Here is a 17,143-nt window from a genome sequence, read left to right on the forward strand (position 1 = left end):
TGCTCTTCAAAATACGTTTTCCAGAAATTTCACTTAATGTTTCATAGCTGTTCATCTTTTGTTTCAGGATCATATAAGAGCTCTCCAATTCCTGTAGGGCTGAAGAACTGTTGATATATTGAAGACAGAAGAAAAAAATACCCATTAAAAAATAAAATAAAATATCTTACAAAAATAATTTAACGTTTCAGTTAAATTAGCCAAACTTCCCCATATTGCAAGTCCAAATCATTGTTCACGCTTCACATATTCTGTAATATCTACTCAGAAATTTGAGGATAGCATATGAAATTATGACAAAAAATAAAAGAAAATATCTGTATGAGAAACAAATCTATGGAAAATTCAAATCACCATGTGAGAGTTTTCTTTATATTCATATATACTATAGATAAATACAGAATAGAAACTGTTTGAAATCTCCTTTCCTTTTTCTTAGAAAAAAATGTTCATTGACACAGTCCAAGTAAGATTTTCAAACACTGAGCTTTTCTGTGAAGAATTCCTGTGTATTTTGACATGATAATACAGTGACAATAAAATAAATAGTTAACAAATATGCATTTTGGATTATGCTAAGTTAAGCAGCTGACTGAATTAAATTAGTTATTTTAAGTAAAGACAATGATCAGAGCTTGCTAGAGAACAATGATTTATTTTCCTGACAGTTTTAAAGTTACAGATTTGGGTTTTTTTTTTCCACTTTGTCTTGAAAGCAAAACCTTTTAAATGCTACTGTGAAATGGATTTGTGTCAAAATGTGTTTCATACTGAAAAGGTCAAGTTTTTGATGCAAGCCCTTCTCTCCTGACTGATCATTCTTAATAAAAGCCTTTCCACTAAAATTTTTGTCAAAATATATACACCTGGATTATTTCTGAAAAATGTTTTTTTTCTCCAGAAAAACATTTTGTTCAAATGGGAGTTTTCCATAAGCAGCCAAAAGAGTGATTGCTAGCATCCTAGAGATTTGTGGTTGATTATTTTAAACTTACACTTCTTCACACCACCATACACAGTGGTGCCACCATACATCCTTCCTAACAGGCAGAAACTCTGTTTGTTCATGCTAATTTTGTCTCCTGTGTATCCAAAATGTAGCCCAGGTGACTGCAGAATTTGCTGCCACTAGAAGAAATGTTATTGCAGAGTTCTCATCTATTTTATTTCCAAAAAAAGTAACTGAGTTTTTCTCTTCATCAATATATTTAGAGGGTGAAGGAGAGCAGGGAAGAGTTATCTTTGAAATGCTTTTTTCATGGTTGATGAAGACTGGTTATAAGTCACTATGGGTAACTCAGAGAAGGGTGACATTAACAATTCTTTTTCTTAAGAAGACAAATTGGAGCTAAACAGATTTATGATGAATGTTCTTTTTTCATCCTTATAAAATTTATGATTGCACCCTAACATAACATGGTCTATTTTTACACAAGTTCTAGAAGTCACGTATTTATTTTACCTCATGGAAAGTATACACATACATTAGGACTGTAGCAGTGACAAGAAGTGCATATAAAAACATATCATTTGATTTGATTGTTATGCCATATATGTCCAAATTAAAGGAATAATGCAAAAGTATATAAGTACTCAAGTATACACCATGATTTCTGGATTTTCCTTGGAAACAGGTGGGAATAGTAAGCATGATTTACTGTACAATTGTGGCAAATACACTGCTCAAAGAATTGTATCTGATGAAAGTTCTTTGTGACCCTGAAGAATGCGGTGAAGCATAAGCACAGACAAATCTATATACCTTGTCTGATCTGCGGCTGATCATCTCTTTAAACAGCAAGCACTAGAAGGTATCAGAATTATGTCTTTGCACCTCATTTAAATGCATACCACTTTGTAATGTTTATGTTGGTATATACCGTATCTAGCTATTGTGTAAATTCTGTAAAAACAGAAATGTTTCTAACTGACACTATAAACTCCAAATATTCCCCTTCTTCCTCCTTCTTTACACCAGCTTTTATTGTTCAGCATGACTTCCTATGGTATGGGATCTCCCTTTGGTCAGTCTGGTTTGGCCAGCTGCCCTGGCTGTGTTTCCCCCAGCTCCTTATGCACCCCCCTCCCCATTGGCAGGGCAGAGCAACAGGCTGAAAAATCTTTGGCTCTGTGTAAGCACTGTTCTGCAACAACCAAAATATCAATGTGCTATCACCGCTCTTTCCTTAAAAATCCAAAATATAGCATCCCATGAGACTCCACAAAGAAAATTAACTCTATCCCAGCCAAAACCATGACACTCCTCAACAAACTTATTGTTCAAAACTGGGAGGAAGTATAAAATGCAAATCCAGACAAGCGAAAAAAAAAAAAAAAAAAAAACCCAAGCATCAATAGATTGTGGTTAGGGTAGCCATTGGGGAAAGATTTTACTTACAGCAAGTACTTATATCAGGACATATGGTTTGTAATAAGCAGTTCAAAAGTATATTATGCTTCCTTTTGTGCAATCTGTAAAACATACATCAGGCAAAGCAGCAAAGGAAGTTCTCCAGTATAAAAGTCAAAAGGAGAAGTATGACACTTAGAGGAGATTTGGTAAAACAAAGTTTGTATCTCAGTGAACAGGTAATGATCTTTATGAAATAGAATAACTCTGAGAGATGAATAAAAATTTTCTGAGAATGTCTACCTACCCCAGAAAACATTGGTGGTTGGGTCATTCCAATGACAGAACCACGAGGAAGGGATTTATGTACCATTCACCACTGCAGGTTAATGCCCTATACACTGTGCTTTTGGCTATCCTCTTTAACCAAACACAATCACCTATCAGACACAGCCCCTAAGAACAGGGTAATCATATTAAATCTCTCAGATTCGGAGTTCTGTGCTTCAGCTATATTTAGTACAGCATCATATTTAGTACAGTTTTATATATAAGCAAGATATCTAATTTCTCTTATTTTCAGCAATGTATGTCACACAGCAGCAAACTAATACTTCATACAGCTGTTTTGTTTTATTGGGCTAGCAGATGAAACAGCTGCATCTAGTATAAATAGAGAAGAATAGTAGACAGACCAAAGAAAAAGCAAAACAAGGAGCATTCCTTAAGATCAACTTCCTATGTGTTCAATTTTTTTGTATCTGTGAGGCATTGCAAGCTGACAGGTGAAATCATTTGCCTCATAAATCACAAATGGGTCTATAGTAAGATGAATTGTATACAAAATCGCAGACATAAAATAAAAATCAACAATACATGATATACTGAAGTAATCAGAATTTTGCAGTAGATTATGGGAGTCACTGAAAAAATAAAAGCAGAAAAAATAGAACAACTGCACTGCAGATAAATAGCAGCAGGTAACGTGATAAAGAATAATAGATGAATAGTAAATATATTGAAACTACAATATGGAATGAAGAAGAGGATGACTGCTGGTACAAGAAGATCAGTGATTACCGAAGGTATTCAATTTAAAGAAGTCTGTTGTGTTACCATTAGAATCATAGAATCTTTTTGACTGGAAGGGACCTTAAAGATCATCCACTTCCTACCCCCTGCCACTTTCAACTAGAGCAGATTATACAGTGCCCCCATTCAATCTGGACTCGAATACTTGCAGAGATGGGGCATCCACAGCTTCTCTGGACTACGTGTTCCAATGCCTCATCACCCCATCCTCCTAATAAAGAATTTCTTCCTAATGTCTAATTAGCGATCAATTAATAACTTTTAGAATTTATTGTGATTCAAAATTAGATTGAAATGATAAAAAGCTATTTCCCACTTAACCGTATTTTATATTGATACATAATTCAACATGCATTTATACTCTCCTCATTCAAGGGAACATTTCTTCTTCAACAGGCCTTGTTTATGTTGTATCACAGGTAGAATTCTAGGACAAGTTTATGACTAAAAAGTCAGAGACTTAACAGAACTTAGCCCTGTGAAGAATTTGTTTTACCTCAGCAGGCCTTTAAAATCAGTTTGTTGATTAATTTTCGTGTTCTATGAATTACTCATAATTTAATCATTAAGGAGTAAATACGCAGAATTCTGAATCTAGACAAATACTACAGAATCCATTAACTGATCAGAAATTCAATACTAATTCAAAACTGCTAGAAATTAAGTTATATATGTAATAATCTTGTTTCTATGTAATGTTCTGTTTTTGCTGCTGGGTTTTGCATCGCCAGTGTAGAATATTTGTTATATTGCTTTGTTCTGTTGCAATTACATTGGTACATTTTCTAATTTCATGTTTCAGACTCCGGCAGACACACATTTCCTGAACTGCTTCAATGATATTTTAAATACTTTTTGCTTCTGATTTTGCATATCTTTTACTACCTTTCTTTCATTTACTCTTCTGGTTTAATTTTGTTTGTTTGATAAAACAAATATTATTTACATGAAAAGCACTGCCTGTAATAAGGTCACACTTAGCACTAGCAGCATTTTGAAAAATATTCAGTGGAGAGACACTCCATACATTTTTAATGCAAACATCTCCATAAGCACAGCAATATGGAACTAATGGATCTTTCTGCTTGTCAGAGATCCCAACTCACAGCCAACTCCTTAAAGCCTGGACAGTGTTTATTAGTCTTACTTCCTAAAAAATTTGCACCGATAGACATTTTTAAAATATGTATATTTTAATTTAATTGGTTATTGTAAAGGTTAAACTAGATATTAGGAAAGGTTAGACCATCAGAGGAGAAAGGTTCTGAAATGGGCTTTCATTACCAAGACAAGAAATCAAAATGATTATAAAATGATGTTTAATATATTTAGGTGTTATTTCATAACATGTTGGCCTAAGACAGGAAAAGACAAAACTTGATAGCCTAGTAGATAACATCTACACTATGTTTCCAACAACTTTTCCACCTCATACACTAGCATAGATTACCAGACCAACTTTATAGCTATATCTAAACTGTAGCTTCACTGAAGTTCTTTCATGAAGTATTTCATGAAAAATGTACGTGTGTATGCATATGTCTGTGCCTATAATTAAAAATGCAGAAATTAGAAGTTTATAACACTTATAAAACTTATATTGAACTAGTACATTACTTTTAATGACAAATTCCCTTGCTGGATTCTTTAGAATACATTAAGGAGGGTTATTTTGAGGAAATGTGCATTTCACATAAGTATTTTAAAGTACAACTGTAGTGTAGTTGCCAATCCACATTAGTTTCCTCACTTGAATTGACTGGGTAAGCAACTGAATCTGAGGCAAATAATACATTCTCATTCCCCCAGGTCACATTAGGAGGAAATGTCTTGCAACTTTGTCAATGGAAATTCAAGAAGACTTTGGTCAGCGCTCTCAGACACAGGGTTTTAAGTTTGGCTGGTGCTGTGTGGAGCCAGAAGTCGAACTCAACAATCCTTGTGAGTTCTTTTCAGTGTGGTTTACTCTATGATACTATGATTTTCCAGGGTAATAAGTTATTTTCCTTCAAAACACACAGAATCACAGAATGGTTGAGGTTGAAAGAGACCACTTAGGATCACCTAATAGAGTCACCTAGGAAACATTGCCCAGGATTACATCCAGGCAGATTTTAAGTATCACCAGAAAAGAAACTCCACAGCATTTCTAGGCAGCCTGTTCCAGAGCTCTGTTACCCTCATAGATAAGAATTTTTTTCTCATATGTAGATGGAACTTTCTGTGTTTCATTTTGAGCTCCCTGTCTCTTGTCCTTTTGCCAGACAGCAAAGAACATAGCTTGACACTGTTCTGCCGATATCCTTATTTAAGGTATTTGTACACATTAAAAAGATCTCCTCCCAGTCTTCTTTTCTCTGGGTTCTCTCAGCTTTTCTCATAAGGGATATACTTCAGATCTTTAATCATCTTGGTGGCCAGTTGCTGGGCTTACTCTAGGAGCTCCATATCTTTTTTGTTCTTAGGAGCACAGAACTGAACACAGTACTTCAGATGTGACCTCACCAGGGTTGAATAGATGGCTGAGGGAGGTGATTCTTCCCTACTGACTACACTCGTCTTAATGCACTCCAGGATAGCATTGGTTTCTTAACCACAAAGACACACTGCTGATTCATAGTCAGCACACATTTCATCAGGACTCCAGCATAAAAATTAACTGGAAATAGAAAATCAATTTTGAAAAAACATCAAAGTTCTGGAATATAGTATTAGTCTTCACTGGTACATAAGACTTCTGAAAATATCCAGAGGAACTGCAACCAAAAGCTGAGAGTTCAGTATTTTCAGATTCTCCTGGAATATTTAAGAACTAAGTTTTGACTCTTGATATGTATCATGCAAATCTGACACTGGATTGAGGTTTCAGAGTCAGAATGTTTCCTTCCACCTCCAGTCTTCCCTATCAGTATTAGCTGACTGCATACGCTTTTATTCTTCATTTCAATAAGGATTCAGACCCGATTAGCAAATTATCTCCACATAGATCCACACTTCCTAACAATTTTTTACCTCCAAACCAATTCATTTTCTTGGAAACTGCTTTGTTATCACTGTTGTCCACAGTGGTGGCAGTGTTTCATATGTTTTCTTGTTTTTTTTTGTTCATTCTTCAGTGTAAGGAACAAAACCAAGTACTCTGTCAGAAAATTCTGAAACAGCTTTTTAGTTCTGCCTTAGTGCAGCTCTAAAATAAATACAAATATTGTTAGCAAGTGTTAAAAAGTGTTTCCCCAGTTCAACATATCTGAAGTGGAAGATAATTAGTAAATCAAAAGCTAACAAAACAGACAAAACAAAAACAGATCTTTAAAAAGTAATCAAATGTTGAATTGCTTTTCCAAAATTGAGGTAATGAAAATGACTATTAAAAATGGGATGAAATTTATTCATGTTTTATCTTCAAAAGGAAGTTGAAGAATTTAACTGAAGAGATAACTGTTTGTGCCCTATTCTGAGTAGAGAGACTCCAAAAGACTTAAAATGAGAAGCTTTTTGTTTTCTGAGTTCTGCTGTATTTTACAGTTCAAGGCACCATGGTTCCCTCTTTCTTCTTAGCATTCACTGATGACTCTTAATAGTACACGTAACAATAAAAAATAACTCTAACAATAAACACAGGAGATGTGACTGGAGTTAACAACAATTAACGCACTCTTGTACAAAAGGGCAACAACTTTTGTCTGCTCTGACACACAAAATGTTCAACTGACCACAATATGCTATCTTCTGCAGCACTGCAGAATTGGTTTAGGGCTGGTATCTTTCAGTTATTATTATCTGTTACCTTTTCTAGTCTGTTTCCTTGTCTTGACTCCCCAGTGATTACTTAATTTAAAACCGAGACCCCATACTTTCAGTCTATTCCCACAAAACACAATCATCTGATCTGTTTGTTGTTTTCACACCAAAATCTCTAAGAAAGCTGTCCTGATAAAAGTCTGTCTTCTACCCAAGAAACACTGATCAGATTACCTGCTTTGGCTTTTGGATGGGGTTCTCTCATCTTATGCTGTTTTTTAGTTTCTTAATCCAACTTCATGTCCATATTCAGGATTTTTCACTGTGTGTCTGTTTCCCACACGAAAGTCAACTGGAGGATCATCAGTCCTTTCAAGTCCTTTTTGTCCTACACAGTGGTTTCCTCCAGCTTATTGATTCATTTTCCTCAGAAAAATAATCACAGTAATTTCCAGAGCCTCTAATCAGTTTTTTTTTCAGGTCATCCTGCATATCCAGCTGATTAATTGTTTCTGAGATGAAGTAAACTCCATATTGTCAGCAGGTTGCTACCTCAAGCAGAGTGCAAGTTCCATCCTGGCCAGGGTCCACTTTTTTTTGCTGTTTTTTTTACTCTAAGATGAACCTCCTTTTGGTAATAAGGAAATTTTAATGCTTGTTTATTTCTTATAAGGAATAAGGAGAGATTATGCGTGTTGTGGATCACTGCTGTGGAATGGAAGTGCTTGGATTTCTAGAGGGGTGATTCTCATTAATATCTAGAGGTCTGATGGAGATAAATGGACCATTGTTTATGTCAAGTATAATTTGGAGGTTTAAGATATTGGAAGGCTTTCTTCTAGATTTTACAAGGCAGCTAGGAGGAAAATGAAAGCTGTCGAAGTAGATGTTGTATCTGGCTAAATGCAGTTCTCAGGAAAATGAAGATTACTAAGCTGTGGATACAGTGGAGGTTTGCTGCGGTTTAAAACCGTGACTGAAGAAAAAAATGCCTTGATTGCTAGTCCTTCCTCAATTTTGTAAATCTGAAAGCTGAGAAAAAAAGTTAACAATCAGCAAAGAGATTGAACAGTGCAATAAATTGGTTTTCTGTTCCTAGCCCTAGTAGAGATCCTCACTTTCCCCAGATATAAGGGCAAATGCCCTCTATACCTTGAAATGAATAAAAACCAGTAATCCCTGTAAATACAAGTGCTAAATCATGGTGATACTGCTGTTTAGGATCTGCCACTGAAACAAGCATATAGTATCTGCTTGTGAACCTTAGCTATACACTCCTAGAACTCAGGGAGTTCCCTGCCTTTCAATAAATAGCGGAGTTGCTCTTGCCATAAGATTATAGAATGATAGCATGGTGCCATGTTGGTCCCTTTTGTCTGTCAGGGTAGAGGTAGGTGTTGGTCTCTTTTCTCAAGTGACAAGTGATAAGGAGGAAAGGAAATGGCCTCAAGTTGTGACAGGGAATGTTTAGATTAGATGTCAGGAGGTAATTCTTCACAGAAGGAGTGGTTAGACATTGGAACAAGCTGCCCATGGAAACAGTGAGTCCCAATCTGCAAAGGTGCTTAAGAGATGTGGGGATGTGGTTCTTAGGATCATGACTTAGTGGTGGACTTGACTTTGAGTCTTCTTTCTAACTCCACACCAAACACTGTCTTCTGTTCAATGGCTGGTATAAGTTAATATCACTAGTCTTACATTAGTCCTCAGAAACCCAGCCCAACTGATTATAAACTGGGAACAAGAAATCTCCAAATGTGTTATTGTCACTGGTTTATGGGCTGATTAGGCCCAGTTCCATGACTAGCAGGGCAGAGGGACTCACAGATCTGTGCTCTAGAAGGGATAAGGAAAAAGGATAGAGAGATCTGAGGAGAAACAAACAATTTGCATTACGAAATGCAAATGCAATGCACTACATGATGTTATGATATGGAATACCAATAACAGATATATGTCTGCTTCAGCTCCGAATTCCTGACAGCTCTTCCAAACTTTTGCTCTCAAAAGGTATTAAAGATGCAAGTAAAAGTTCATAAAATATAGAATTTGCTGCTTTTGAGACAGAGACTAAAATTGTTCTATTTTACTACTAGAAATAATATTATTTAACCTAGTTGTTTTAAGTCCTAGTATGGATAATGACCTGTGTCTTAATTGGAGAAAAAGAAATTACAACCTGCTATTATCACTTCCAATTTTTGAAATTGCTAATAATATAAATGGCTTGACAATATTTGTAATTTAATGAAAGTATGAAGTGTGAGTATTACTATGTGTTTTTGTTCATGATTAGTTTTGAAAAAGTTGCATGTGCATGGACTTTGGTTATTTGCTCATTCTTTTGAATTGACCTATTAAATTAAAAAGAAATGCCAATATATGGTATGCAAATTTGTTTTCAAATAAATACATGATTGTGAAAATTGATATAAAAGCTCAAAAACAGACTTGTTCGTAATGGACTCATTAAGAAAGATCATTTACTCTTTGGTATGCTAAATCAGGAGTCTATTGCACTAGTGTTATTTTTTCAGCATTGATCAAAGAGAATCCAACAGTAAATTATGCATTTCACAATCGTCTTCCCAGTCATAACCTTGCTCCTTACCATAACAATGAAGTCCTTTTCTGGCACCAGCTAATTAGAAACCATTCAACCAACACTCACCTGCTATTATTGATGGATCCTGACAAACCAGGAAAGAATGCATTTTACTTTTTTGGTTCCAAAACTTAATCCTAGGCATCATAACATTTCTTAAGTTTTATCACAGCCCTTTCTGCAGAAACCTAGACATCGGTTCAATAACCAGCTGAAATAACTTTCATGTACAGAATATGCATCCTAGCACTATGCATCTGGCAGCATCTAGTAACAAACTATGTCTGTCCCAGTCCTGCACCAAAACAGTACTCTGTCTCTGCAGCTTACCCAGAAACTCCTTAGGAGATATCTCTCCCTGTGGACTTCTAATTCTGGTCCCCAGAGATTTATAGCATGGAATAGTGGAATAGTCAACCCAATTTTCCAAAACATCTTCAAGATCTGCAGAGATATTGTGGATAATCTCACTCTTTACTTTTTAAATTTTTTTTCCTGGTAATTAAGTAATCTATGTTTTATCTTTTCAATATTTGGTTATTTGTTCGTGGAACATATCAGCATAACAATTACTGTTACAGCTTTCTAGCAATGCTAGCTGCAAATCTCCGGAACTGCAGTGATAAATGGGATAATCTATACAGCATGGATTCATTTCTGTGTAGGACAGTTGTTTACCTCACTTTGTTTTCCCAGATATTAAATCAGTTTCTGTGACATTCTTTTGTCAGTGATACTTGGCTAGTAAAGCTGATAGATTGTGCCATAAGCTATCCTGAGCTCTTTCATTGACTTGCTGAAAGTGTCTTAGCAAAGTCAGGAGAAACTTGCTGAAACAGCATCTAAGCCATAATTTCAATGAAATACATCGGCCAAACCATGTGATCTAATATTATAGTCGACATTTGTTGGAGCTCCTTTTGATGTGTATACATGAAATACTGCTGAGTTCAGCTAAAAAACAATTAAAAAGGCAATCTAAGGAAATTACCAGATGAGGGAGAAGTATTTTTGAAGGTTTCTTTACAACAAATGGCCTAATGTTTTCCTCAAATAGAAGAAAAACTAGCATGAAAATGATTTAATTCTTCTGATATTAAATTTTATATTAATTAATATTTTTGTTTTTCTGTGACTCTAGCTGATCTTCTTGATTTAGTTTAATTTACCATACCACAGTATGGTTCCTTTAAGTGACTAATGTTAAACAACCTGATAAACAGCAAGAACTCTGATAAAATCCTGTTCTAATAGAAGCAACTTGTCATTACATTCCTATTATACAGTAGCATGTGGTCACTTTGAAAGTACACTGCTTTTTCCAGCTTTTTGTGCTCTGCTTACATTATCACAATGATGACTTTTATTCACATGACAGTCTTAAACATATGCTGTATGATCTGTGAAAAGAACAGCAAATGTTACAGAGAATCAATGAAAATGCTGTGACTCAGAAACCCTTTTAGAACACGGGAAGGAGTGGCTACATTAATAGGGATGCAAGGTTACTTTTACGGAATGCAACGTGTACAACATGTTTTTAAGTCAGTCTCTGGAAGTGCAAATTTCTGATGGATTTGCTGTTAGCATTTCTCCTGGTTTCAAAGATCTTTTTCCATCATAAGATGTTTCTCTTCTATTCTTCCATAACTAAGACACAATATTTTTATTTTATTTATTTATTTTTTGTATAGCTGAGTAGTCATTACTCTAAGATAAACTCCTTAGGATGTAAGAGAGGCTGAGCTATGCCCAGTAGATCTACACATTCCCCATGTGTGTAAAATCAGAACTCAAAAGATATGCTAAATAATCCAAAAAGAAAAGGAAAGGATTTGTAAGTTGTTTTTTGTTGTTGGTTTTATTATTTTGTTGGGGGGAGGAGGGGAGAGTAAAGGTGGCGTTGGTGCTTTTCTTCAGTCTTAAGAATCTAGACAGTTGTTATGTTTAAGTTTTTCATTGTAATTTCTCTGATATGAGAGCTTTCTGATATTGTGCTGCTGAGTTTGACTCTGACGTTTTCACTCAAATTCTTAAATTTTGACACCCTATATCTATTGAACTTTATGAAGGGATAGTTTTCATGTTCATGTTGTAAGCCATTATTCACTCAAAGTCTCCTTGACGATCTGAAAACCTCATTGAGGAAGTAAGGTGAAGTATCAGGGCAGCACGGAAGTGGACAGTTTATCTCAGTAACATCAAATTACTGTTACATTTCCAAATATTATTTACAGTGCCCTCTTGTGATGTTGATAAGTAGTATCTGAGTGAGCTTGTGAAGCTGCTACAATTTTCTTAGGACAACTGACTTCAAATCAAACAAAATCTAGGAGTTGCAAACAAAATGTTCGCTTACACTCTAGACTGCAGATCCTCCTTTTTTTGCATTTCCAAGTCCAGTGAAATGTATGTCTTACAAATTGTCAAATAAACTGGTCTGCTGACTGAAATGCCTCTGAAATTCAGTTATAATTTGTGAAAATAATGCTTTTGGTTGAGGAAAAATGTTTGAGTGCCTTAGCTCATCTCTGATTTTTTTAAGAACCTTTTGTTTTCTACTTTCTTGAGTAAGATTTTCTTGAAGTCTGTTTTCTTGAAGTAACTGAGTACTATACTTAAATTCCACAGTAATAATCCTAACCCTACACAGAACATATGGAGTATGATTAATCTGAAAAGTGGCTTGCATTTTGGAACTAATTACAATTTTGGCTCATCCTACTAAAAGTATAGTAGACAGCATTTCATTGCAAATTTTTGCTCAGCACAAAGCATTTCGCAAGATACATTGCTATGAGGAACAAAGGTAAAAATATTCATTTGAATATACTATATTATTTTTAATCTCACTAGCACTACTTCAAAAATTCAATTTTCACAGATGAACTAAAAAATATTCTCTGTGCATTTCCTGATAATAAATTGTACAGCTGCTCAAAAATTTCACAGCAATTACAGAAATGATTTAATGTATGATATGTGAGATATTATCTCATTTATAGCTAGTAAACTAGTTAGTTGGAAAGCCTCAAGTCCAAATCCACAAAGGAATTCACATACAGAAGAGGAAAAAAGATTTAAAAACACAACTAGTTCTACAGGATTTCAAGATGAATTTCATTCTTTAACAAGATCACAATTACATTTTTTTTTTCCTGTTCTTCTCCATACGGAATCTAATGGAAAAGAAAGATGAAAAAACAGTACTCAGATATCTATCATGCAAATACAATGTGTTACAAAATAAATTATTTTTAAAAGTATGGAATAGGATAAAAACAAAATAAAAAATAAGTATTTCAGTATTTACAGTCAGCTGGTGTCACATTTTGTTCTACCAGCTGGAATACTTTTTACTGTCCTTAACATGTTTTAAAATGCATATAAAACTGAAAAACTAACAATTTGTTTTAAATGAAAAGTTTTATAAGTGCTGATCTTTCAGTTCCCACCTCAGATGATCAGGTTATATATATTATTTCATATTTTTAAAAGCACTGAATATCAAGTTATGATCTTGCTATTTCCTATGCCTTTGATGCCTTTGCATAACTTGGGCCCAGGTCTTAAAAGTTGACAAATTTCCTAAATCTAGGAAATTAATTCTGAATGAATTCAGTCTTCCAGGTTTTTTCATATAAAAACTTATGTATTTTATATTTATTCTTTGAAAGCCAGTAGTTATTCTAGTACTTTGAAAGCCTATATTTAAGCCAGGCAGATATAAGAATCTCTGAATGGTTTGGTTTAAGAGATGGTCAGAAATGCATTTTTTATTTCTTCTGCTTTTTTTTCCCCTTTTTTGCTTTTGTTTTAATCATTTCTGAAATCAGCTGACTGAAACTGAGCTGTTTCACAGGACTTGTGATGAACTTCTTTCCAGACCGGAAGCTACTGTTGGATTGCCATGTTTTCTGTTTTGTTTTGTTTGTTGTTGTTGTTCTTTTTTCTTACTTTGGAAGTAGCTAGAAACCTTGAACGCCTTGAAAATGGCAACTGCCTCCCAAGACTGTTAGCTTCCAGATATCTTGAGTAAGGAGTTTGGCAGTGCATGATAAAAATAGTATGGTTTTCATTTCAGCTTTGCTACTCCATCACTGAATAGATGCCATGAAGCAGCAAACATAAATAATAACATTTCATAAACTTTTTTCTCTTCTTTTTTTGTCCAAAATTTTGAAAATCATAGAATCATCAGGGTTGGAAAAGATCTCCAAGATCAACCAGTCCAACTGCCCACATGCAATCAATATTTCCCCACTGACCATGCCCTTTGTACAACATCTAAATGCTCCTTGAACACCTGCAGGGACAGTGATTCCAGCACCTCCCTGGGCAGCCCGTTCCAAGGCTTAACCATTCTCTGTGAGAAGAAATTTTTCCCAACATCCAACCTGAATCTGGTACAAAATTGAAGCCAGTACATCTAGTTCTATTGCTAGTTACGTAGAAGAGGCCTACACCCACCTCACCTCAGCTTCCTTTCGGGCAGTTGTACAGAGCAATAAGGACATCACTGAGTCTCCACTTCTCCAGGCTGAAAAATTGCCATTTCTTCAGCCACTACTTCTGAGACTTGTGCTCCAACCACCTCTTCAGTTTCATTGCCATTCTCTGGATGTACTGTAGAGCCTAGATACCTTTCTTGTACTGAGGGGCCCAAAACTGAACACAGTGCTCAAGATGTGGCCTCCCCATTGCAGAGTACAGCAATCACTTCCTTGTTCCTTTCGACACTATTTCTGATACAAGCCAGGATGCTACTGGCCTTCTTGGCTCATGTTCAGCTGAGCTACTACCAAAACCATCAGGTCTATTTCTTCCATTCTCTCTGCCCCAAGCCTCTAGCGTTCCACGGGGTTCTTGAGGCCAAAGTGCAGGACCTGGCACTTGCTCTTGTTGAACTCCACCCTATTCATCTCAGCCCAGTCCAACCTGTCCAAACCTGTCCAACCTGTCCAAATTCCTCTGTAGGTCCTTCCTACCCTCAGGCAGATCAACACTTCCTCCCAACTTGCTGTCATATGCAAACTTGCTGAAAGCGCACTCAATCCTCTCGTCCAGGTCATCAGTAAAGATATTGAACAGGACAGGCCCCAGTACTGAGCCCTGGGGAACACCCACTCATGACTGGTTGCCAGTTGTATTTAACTCCATTCACCACCATCTCTGGTCCCAGCCATCAAGCTAGTTATTTACCCAGCAAAGAGTGTACCTGTCCAAGCCACAGGCTGCCAGCCTCTCCAGCAGGTGATCTGCTACATAACCCTTCCTGGAACTGAGGTCAGGCTTACGGGTCTCTAGTTACTCAGACCCTCCTTACAATCATTCTTGTAGATGGCAGTAACATTGGCAAGCAGTAAGAAATTTTTAATTCATTTTTTAAGCAATAATCATTTGTTCATCTTTACTAGAAATAAAATTTATGTAATACCTAATATCTTTAATCAAAGCCTTTACTTAAAAATAAATGCTTACTTTAAGAAACTACAGTCTAACTAGAGACAAAAAGCTGTAAGGCAGGCAGGCATGATTTTACTCTTCAATTTATGTACAGAAAACTGGAGGACAGCAAGGTTAGTAGCTGTACATTGCTCCTACAATAAATTTCTGGCAGATCTCAGTATTGGATGATCAGGGGGCTGGAGCACCTCCCCTATGAGGACAGGCTGAGGGAGTTGGGCTTGTTCAGCCTGGAGAAGAGAAGGCTGCGGGGTGACCTCATTGCAGCCTATCAATACCTGAAGGGAACCTACACCCACGAGGGGAGTAAACTCTTCAAAAGGGCTGACAACAGCAGGACTAGGGGAAATGGATCCAAGTTGAAGGAGGGAAGATTTAGGTTGGATGTTAGGGGGAAGTTCTTTACAAGGAGAGTGGTTAGGCCCTGGAAAATGGGCTGCCCAGGAAGGTTGTGGATGCCCCGTCCTTGGACGTGTTTAAGGCCAGGTTGGACGGGGTCCTGGGCAACCTGATCTGAATGTGTATGTTTGGTGGCCCTGTTAGGCAGGGGGGTTGGAACTACATGATCCTTGAGGTCCCTTCCAACCCGGGTGATTCTGTGATTCTGTGATTCTGGGTCTGCATTCTGTGAATTTCACTGTCATAAACATTAAAAGAAATTGCACCTGTATTTGTATATTCTACAGGCTACCAACGTCCAAGTCACCCAAAGTTTCTTGCATGGCCATGCCATGAAGATACATAGAATAATTTTATTTTGTCTTTTTTCAGTAAATCATCTCTGTTTACTCTTACTGTTTTACTTCATAAAATACAAGTGTCTGTACTGCAATTTCCTGCTAACCTTTTAGCAGTCAAATATTTTCTGATTTTGTAGCTCGTGTTTCCACTACTTTTTCATAATTTATCAAGTTAACCATTGTTTATGAGCTTCAAATAATAAATAATGCACAGTGGAAGCAAGAAAAGCAAGGCAAAACTACTTACCACATTACTGACATTGAATGCATGTAATTTTTTCCTAAACTTTAGATACATCTCACTAGCAGCACATGTTGAGAGTAAGTAATGTTGATCTCCCTTGGGGATAATATTAGCTTTGTCATGCACAGAGTCCAGTTCACCAAATAGCTTGAAATTGACCAATTTGTAATACTGTAGCTGTGCTGAGATTTGTGACCTACATTTAAGAAGCCTGATTGTAACGGATTAGATTCCTCGTATAGCTGTATTCTCTTTCTATATTCCTATGTCTATCTGTGATGTATATGTCAACAATTTTATGTAGGTCATTTTTGCCTCAAGCTTGTCTCTTTTCAGTGCTTCTCTTTATGCTTAATTATTGTGTATATAACATAGCTGACAACATATTTGAATTTCTTAATAAGCAAATTTGTGTAGAAGTCCAAATTTAAAAACTTGTTTCATCATGTGTTATGGTTTGTTGTTTTGTGGCCAGTGTAGAAATATTGTGGAAAAAAAATGCATATTTTACTACAAGCTAAGTAAAATTTCCTTCCAGCTGGCAACCTTTTCATTTTAGTAAAGTAACATCAATAATTTTATTCTTTAGAAAAAGTTGATTGTTTTCTAACATCACTGTATTTCTTCTGTCTATCTTTACGGAAGAGGAATAGAATGAATCCCTGAAAGTTCAGCATTTTGATTTACAAGGATTCCTCTAAGTCTACCGATAAAGTTTTGAAATGCATGAGATTTCCTTTACATCTGTTTTTGTTTGAACTCAAACTGATGTTCAAGCTAACCCAGAATTTTGGAAAAAGTATAAGGAAATATAATTATTTGAGGGTCTCTCTTATCTACTCCCAGATGTGATTAATCATTCAAGTTTTTTAATAGCTTTGGGAATCCAGTGTGAGCTTGGATCT

This window comes from Centrocercus urophasianus, unplaced genomic scaffold (assembly GCF_019232065.1).
Source record: "Centrocercus urophasianus isolate 14NV4802_14NV808 unplaced genomic scaffold, USGS_Curo_1.0 seq_11, whole genome shotgun sequence".
Taxonomy (NCBI): domain Eukaryota; kingdom Metazoa; phylum Chordata; class Aves; order Galliformes; family Phasianidae; genus Centrocercus; species Centrocercus urophasianus.